At 33.4% G+C, this 8797-nt stretch overlaps 2 pseudogenes across 1 annotated transcript; both read right to left on the bottom strand.

The window, feature by feature from the left end:
- Nucleotides 1-237: 237 nt before the first annotated feature.
- Nucleotides 238-822, bottom strand: LOC143590721 (putative calcium-binding protein CML25 pseudogene; annotated as a pseudogene).
- A 6464-nt stretch (nt 823-7286) lies between these two features.
- LOC143590712 (secoisolariciresinol dehydrogenase-like) lies at nt 7287-8322 on the bottom strand (annotated as a pseudogene). Its single transcript, XR_013145524.1, has 2 exons — nt 8297-8322; nt 7287-8124 (listed from the first exon to the last, which is right to left on the bottom strand). The product of XR_013145524.1 is annotated as a secoisolariciresinol dehydrogenase-like (transcript).
- Between the last annotated feature and the right edge of the window lie 475 nt (nt 8323-8797).

Here is an 8797-nt window from a genome sequence, read left to right as displayed (position 1 = left end):
TGTTCTTGTTAATTGCTATTTGCTACAACTCTAATTTATTTTGTTTATATTGCTATCACAATTATCATCTATCTATGTAAAAAAGTTATATAAAGTTATATAAGAACTCATTTTTTAGTACTCGCTCGGCACCCAAAATCTCAAAGACAAAAACAGACCTAAAGAAACTTTAGTTTCACATTTGTTTCCTAAACAAAAATGCAAGAAAAAATAAAACTTAATTAACATTGCAACAACTTAATCTTCAACAATTTCTTGTATCTTTGACCCTTTGAAATCAAAATGTGAACCATCAAGATCAGCTCCAGCAATCATTTTTCTACTCTCCATAATAGTGCAATTGTCACCCAAACTTTTTAACACATCAAGCAACTCTTCTTCGGTAATCAATCCGTTTTTATCGATATCAAACACCGCAAACGAGTCCTTCAAATTCTCCAACACCTCGGTCGAATCAATCTCTTTCGTGTTCAATGCAATAAACTCCCCTAAATCTATAAACCCGTCTCCATCGGCATCCACCTCTTTGATCATGTTATTTAGCTCTTCGCGTGTCGGGTGGTGCCCAAGGCTTCCCATGATGGACCCTAATTCGGATGCACATATTTTACCATCGCCATTTACGTCGAATTTGTTAAAAACTTGTTGTAATTCGTCCTCGATTCGCACCTGAGGGTCCAAGGCCTTAGCACGTGATGCCTCGGGTGTAAAATTTGTAGGAATTGTAGGATTTGTGGGTTCGATTTCCTGGGTGTTGCCATTGCTGTTGTTGTCGTCGGTTTTTTTCTTGTTCTTTCGTGTTAGTAGATTCTTCAAACCCATCACCGATTTGTTAAGGCTTAATGGGAAGAATGTAATTCACAAATTGTTATTATTTGTTATTATGTCCGATTGTTATGGATTTACATACATTCTTGTGATTCTAAGAAGTTGTATTTGCATAAGATTAGGGTAGCTGAGATATTTGGGTTGAAAAAGTTATCACTATTATTAGTTGGATGCAAATAAAAAAGTGTAACGTTTCTTTATTTTTTATGAATATATTTTTGTATTACATGTCATAGTTATAATCACAAATATAATTATAATTAATAATTATATTAAAATAAGTATTGCAATTTTGGGATAGTGTCCAAAACTATTTTTTCTTTTTGTTTATACATACATATATATATATAAGGGAAGGTTAACATACAAACTAAAAATTTGTGCTAAACGTGCGAAGCGAAGAAAATGGTGGTGGCAAATTTGTAATTATTCATAAACCACTAAGTCAGTCGCGTATTTCTCATGTTAAAGAAGCATCTTCAAATTCGTTGTACCGAATCCATCTACGCTTTGTTAATTTGCATCAGTGTTCACTTTTGATTCCAATTTTATATGGATCTTGTTGAATTTATAAAACAGAGCTATACTCGCTACTTAATTGAATTGAATCTCTCATCTTGAATCTGAGATCAATTAGTATCAGCAATTGAATGTAAACCGAATATGAATAGATCTTCAATTCATGAACATTGATATAGAAATCATCAATTTAGGTCTCAAATTAAACTTAATTTGACTTTTTGTTGAACTATAACTATCAGATCTTCATAAATTTAAACCAATCTTTACAAATTGATAATGAGATCATGAATACATACAATCTAATCGTGATTTCAAATTTGATGATATAAATTTCCTTTCATTAATTAGAAACTTCGAACCATTGTATAAATATATTACCCTAGTTGTAAGATAATTACACTATTTAGAAAACTAATTACTCTACTTTAAAAAAATAATTACTCTAGTTATAAATATAATTACACTACAAAAAAAAGAAAGTAATTAATACTGCAACGTAATTCCTCTTCTCTTATGCATAATTACTCTACTTATACGGCTAATCACACTTTGTAAATAGAGTAACCAATTTTGTTAATATAGCTGTTTGATAACTAGAGTAATTATTCATATGTGTGGAATTATATGTTTCGACGATAAATTTGAAAATTACATAGTTACTCTATTTAAGAAACTGATTACTCTATTTAAGAAACTAATTACTCTACTCCAGAAATCTAGAGGCACGATTACATAATCACTCTCATTTTGGAAACAATTACTCTACTTATATTTCGTACTATAACATAATTACTCTACTTAAATAATTTTATTATTGTACGTGTAATTTGTAATTACTCTACTTGTAATTTAAAATTACTCTCCTGGAAATTGACTAAACGAGGTTCAAGCCCTGTATACTCCCAATTGATTTGTTGAAGAGCATGTCCAACGATTTCTTGATAAAAACAACAAATCAAACAATTGGGAAATTTAATTTGCTTTTATTGATGTATTACTTCCATTCTCACTCTCTAATTAAGTAACACAAAAGATTCAATATGATTTGCAAAGTTCAGTTGATACGATCGCTGAAATTAGATACACACTAATCGTTTAATCTCAGGCTTTAGATGAACACATTTAATAGACCGCAGATGTTTAATTGGACGCTCAATTGAATTTGTAACATAATTACGGTTATGCCACCGAGAGTTTTACGGATTGTATTTGGTTAGCACGTTTAGTATTAGTTTTTTATTTGTATTTGATCCAACCCCTATATATATAGGGTAAGGTTAAAATGAAAATCCATTTAAGTTGTGAAAACCCGCGAAAACCCTATATAACATCATTTTTTTGTTACATATAATCTAACTATACTATTAAAGCAAAACAAGTTGTCCACATGTCATTCAACTAAGCACTCCACATAGGATGCCAAGTAAATGCCATGTCACCATCTCCTATTATATCATGACACATGACCCCTAAGGCTTCATAAAATTTTAAAAAATAAATTATTGTGTGATATGGGTTTCGAACCCAAGACCTCATGTTTCAAACCAAATGTGCTTACCAACCCTACTAAAGTGGTAATTGCGTTAGAATTTTTGACTTAACACATTGTCTTCCCATATCTCTTTAACACAACCATTTAAGATTGTTCATCATTTCCCTTTTCATTTTAAAATATAATATATTTTTATGTATTTTCTTTTACAATGAAACCTTAGTCTTTGTAAATTTAGTTTTTAAATCCGGACAATATTTTGTCATAAATATCATCTTTATACACACAATATTTAATATAACAATATCGATATGAATATTTTGTTTTAAAATAAATCTAACACCAACGTTTTGTTTTCAACTAAAAATTATAGTTCATAATATATCAATAGCTTATTAAAAAAGTCATAAATAAAAATTAATATATGAAGTAACTAAATTTTAATATTACATATAATATTTTTTTATTTTTGTTATATTTTCACCCGTGTGAAACACGGGCTCTAACCTAGTCTGTACCAAAATAAAACTTTATTGCAAATTTAAGAAATTTTACAACTGCATGGCATTAATTCACTTGACTTACAATCTCAAGTCATTTTGTTTTGTTAAATTTATTTAAGAAACTATATTATGTATTATAATTATAATCTTAAATTAATTTGTTTTGTTGTAGTTTTGGGCTGCATAAACGATTTGGATATTTCATGGGCTGCATATGAAGTCAGCTTTGGATTTTCTTATGGGCTTAATTGTACAGTTGGGCTTGAGTATTTTCAAACATTACATCTCTCTCTACTTCCTTCGCAAATTATGATTTACGAATTATCATGAACTAGTGTTTTTACCCAGTCAGGTGGCGATAAGACACAAGCGTCGTCAATCCCGAGAGTTCAGACGTTAATTTGACGTGAATTTGGTCAGTTTTGGTTACATGCGTTATGCGTTATGATACCGAAACTAAAACAAAAAATATATATATTAAAATTGAGGAGAACCAATGAGGTGGTGCTAGTTGGTAAAACTCGGGCATTAGTAAAACCGGAGAGTTGTCAATCCCGGACGTTGCGGCGAGTCTACACAAATTTGGTCGGTTTTCGTCATATTCATTATGGTGACGGATCTTAAAAAAATAGATACAAAATTGGCATCGGTCGCTTTTTTTAACGTTCGTTACGGCACTAGAACTAAAACAAAGCGCGACGAGTCTACACGAATTCGGTCGGTTTTCGTCGGGTCCGGTACCGGAATAAACAAAATAAAAGAAAAACAAAATTGTTATTTGGTTGGTTTTCGATACTTTTGTTACAATATCGGAGGTAAAACAAAAACAAAAAAATGCCTTGACTTATATGGTGTCGTTAAATGGCCTAATGAGAAGCTTGGATGCACCAAAATTCTCAATCGTAACTGTATAATAATTAACTAAAACATAAAGGAGAAACTTAACTAAGGGGGTATGACAAACTGAAAATTTTTCTTACTTTTTCAGACACTCATCACGACTTGACTCAAATTTTCGGGACTGGGAATGATGTGACAATCGTCAATTTCAGGTTCACTCCGTTAACTCCGTCAATTCAAACTTTAGATCACTGAATCTATAACGCACACCTCATTACATTTAAACTAGGGTTTAAATGACGCTTGACACTTACTACATGTGTAGTCTTTCGGGAATTGCACCGAAACGCAAACGAGTTGACGCAAACGATTAGTGAATAAACAAAAAACGTCAAAACAATAATTATGTGATAATTATGTGTTAGACATATGTGTTACTTGATTATGTTATGTGGAATGCTAAACAAGAAACAAGAACCCAATTAATTAAGCTAGAGATGTAACATTTGGAAGTTTAGGGACTAAAGTGTAACATGTTATTATTATTAATATTATAAAACCCTAACCTCTCCTCCCTCTCCCTCTTCCCAAAACCGACGGCCAAACCCCCCCCCCCTCTCCTCACAATCGGTTCACACACACACACATACCTCTTGGATTTTGATCTTGTCTTTCACAATTGAAGCATCCTATATCCGTTTCTAGCCATCTCCTACCTTCCTATTGCTTGTATTGGTGCTTTTGAAGGTATAAATTACAAACCCTAGGTCCGATTTTTCCTATGTATGGTGTTCATATGATTGTTGTTGATTTGATGATGTATTGATGATGATTTGATAACTAGAATGGATATTATTACATGTTAATTGTTGTGTCTTTGATTTTGAGATCAAATAAAACCCTGACCATGTATGTATGGTGTAATTGATATGCATGGATAGTGGTTATGGTGTCTAGAGTGTTATATGAACGGATTATGGTCCATAGATAGTTAATATGTTGAGTTTGGATGCAAACAGTTTCTGGACAGATTGTGTTGTTGATGTTCAATTGACTGTAACGGGGTGTAAATGTGAAAATTGATTGACATAATTAATACTACAGTAAACTAGGTTGAGTCTAGTTTCTAAAGAATGTAAATTTGCAATTTTTGGACGTGTAAAAGTTAACCTTTATGATTTTACAAAAACGTTGTGCAAAGCTGAGTTGTTAGACCTGCTGTTAGGTTGTTTTGTAAATGTTATATCTCACTAACTACGAGACCAATTGGGTTGGTTCCACTTCTGAAAGTTGACTTGTTGAGTTAGGAACCTAACCCAAGTGGTCTTTCATTTATTGGATTTTTCGTTTAACGGGAATTTCAAATAACATTCTGTTGCGCATGAATTTGACTGTTATGAGTTTGCTGTAATGATTTGATTATTGTGAGAAACCTATGTGGAATAAAAATATAATAAAAAATGTTCTGGAAACCTAGGACATACATGCTTTTGTGATGATTTTTGGTAAATTAATTGTGATGCTATGATCGGTGGGATAGACTAGTTTTTCAAGTAGAATTCTGTCGTTAAGAAACTAGTTGCTGAATTTTGTGAAAGTTGCATGAAACATGGTGATTGCTAATTTATTATCGTGTTTTGACCAAATTGCCCTTGCGCGGGATAATTGCTAACTAATTGTCGTATTTTGACCAAATTGCCCTCGTGGGGAATAATTGCTAGTTAATTGTTATGTGTTGACCAAATTGACCTTACTGGAAGTAATTGCTAGTGATGTACATTATGAATACATGACACGTAAATAATTGCTCACACATGTAACGTATCACAAATACACTTGTTAAAGTCACACACAATTCACAAACGAAACACGAAACATGTTGTGTGCATAGGTATTATGTGCCGAGTCTAGAGACTCGATAATAGTTCCGACACTTAGAAAATCTCTTTGTTGTTTTAGAACGCTAGAGAGAGTTTTTGTCGGTGACGCACATCCTTTGGTGAATTATTTTGGGAAATTCTTCGCAAACAGTGAGTTCACTTACCCCTTTTAAACTGTTTTCAAACGCTTTTCACTTGGGGAGATAACATACTCCAAAAACGCATTTAAGATTTTGTTAATATAGATTATATATCACTTGTAAAGACTAAGTGGCAAACGCAATAACTAAAGTCCTTCATTCACATCGAACCGTTTAATATTGGATAATAGCGAGTCATTGTTGAGTAGTACTACTGGGTTTGACAAACCCCACCCAACGCTAAACTCGACTGGAGGTCGAGTGGGTGTAATATTGGCTAAACACATACCATGGTCGGGATAGACCTGGTGGCAAGGCAAATGATAAACAGTCAGCTTCGGTGTCGAACACTTAGTAATACTTGTTTTATAGGCTAGCTACCTATAGATATATAATTGACATAACACTATCTGGTAACGCTTAACGCAAAACGCTGAACGCAAAACGCTGAACGCAAACGCTAACGCTTTATTTTATTTGAACTCGTGAACTCACCAACCCTGTGTTGACACTTTTAGTATGTTATTCTCAGGTAGCCAAGGCGGGCGCGCGGTTTAGGATCATGCATTGCTTGAAACACTTTTAATTATGCAAACTTATTTTAAACTGTTATCATTGGGTTTTAAGTCGTCCTGCGTGACGCAACATTGGTTTCTATGGTTTTACGCTTCCGCATTTAATTACTCGTAAACGTTTTCATGGTTTTAAAACTTTGTTTTATGGTTTGATTATAACTAGTGATTCCGATCCTGTTAGTTCACACCCTCTGACTGTAAAACTCCGTTAGTGGATTTTGAGGGTGTGACAGGGGGTGTTTGGGATTCCTTATTTTACTTCCTTATAATTTTTCATTAAGTTAATAAGTTATAAAAGTGTAATTTATAGAACTTTTTCTCTCACAATATAAGCAATCCCAAACATCTTATTCCTTTTCAAAAAGTTTATAACTTATAAGTTAGTGAAAATAAGCAATCCCAAACACCCCCTAAGAGTATGAACTAGGCCTCAAACTTGAACTTAAATGGCCGAGAACATGTAGTTGTTACATCGAACAACATTATTGCACTAATCATTTTGCTTGCACATAAAACAAAGAAATACCACACAAAATAGAAATGCAAATTCGAAGTTGAGGTTTATGACCCTACTTTGTCGGCAATGAAAACAAGCCAAATGTGGGATTCAAAACACTGAAACCACCATCAATGACCAAGTTATGTCCACTTATGTATCCAGACTCGTCACTAGCTAAAAAGAGAGCCGCATTTGCAATATCTTCTAGTCCAAGTGTCTTTCCCTTAAGGTTAGAGTAAACATTCGAGATATCATCAATGTTGAAGAATTTACATGCGATCTTAGTTGGTACAAGATACGGAGATATGCAATTAACACGAATTTGATACTTTCCAAGCTCTGCAGCAGCATGCTTCGCTAGTCCCACCACACCATGTTTTGAGCCAGTGTAAGCATGAGTCGCACCCCCACCCGTGATAGAAGCTACACTTGCAATCGTTATGATGCTTCCATTGCATTTTTGGATCATAACTCGTGCCGCATGTTTAGTTCCCAAGAAAACTCCGGTTAAGTTGACATTGATAACCCTTTCAAAGTCGGATTTGTCATTGTCTAGAATACTAAGTTTTGGTGCATCAATTATTCCTGCATTGTTAACCATGATGTCTAGTTGCCCGTATTTAGCAATAGTCGTGTTGACAACATTCTCAATATCTGATTCGATAGTTACATCACAATGAATGAAACAAACCTACTCAACACCTATGTCTTCACAAACTGATTTCCCTAGGTCATCTCTAATATCAGCAATAACCACTTTTGCTCCATGCTCTACGAACGACCTTGCAATAGACTCTCCAATGCCTCGAGCTCCACCGATGACAATTGCTATCTTGTTCGCCAATCTAAAATGAATTTCATTCTATTGTCAAAAGACTATCATTTATAGTTAACTTGTGCCAACAATTTATAACAATTTGTCTTGTTTCTAGATCACTCTATTATAAGCAAGAAATAAATAATAATTAATTGATCGAGATATATTTCTTATTTCTTTTATGAAATAATAAAGCGTACCTTGCTTTAGGAGGCGTAGAAGCCATTGATGATGCTACTAGCTTCTTTTATGGAATAATAAAGCACAATTTATGATGGTTGGATGCTTCATCTTGCACCTTCTTATATAGGGTCAAGCAGGATGTATTTAAGTGAAGGCCAGTGGGGGGGCATAGATCATGATTTTTTTTAACGACTACTTGTTATACTCTATAATAATTGAACCCTTGACCTCCTATTATACATCCTTGCTATCTTACCACCCCCGTCAAAATAAGAATGCATGGCTATACTCCATGATAATTAACTAGTTCTTCTTCTAGACAATGTTTACTTGATGTTATTTTTTTTCCTGACATAATTAAGCTAAATTAAATTAGATAAACAAAACTGAAATTACACTCAAAACCTACACGGAGTTATAACCCAAATCACAATCCAAAAGTCATTGGATAACCGGACCTGATAAAAGGTTTTTCTTGATAGACCCGGAAAAGTAATTTCGAAGACCCTACATGTTTT

This window comes from Bidens hawaiensis, unplaced genomic scaffold (genome assembly GCF_021521415.1).
Source record: "Bidens hawaiensis isolate Kalapana, Puna unplaced genomic scaffold, B.hawaiensis_p1.1 tig00038969_1, whole genome shotgun sequence".
Lineage (NCBI taxonomy): Eukaryota > Viridiplantae > Streptophyta > Magnoliopsida > Asterales > Asteraceae > Bidens > Bidens hawaiensis.
This window is presented reverse-complemented; position numbering and strand designations above follow the sequence as displayed.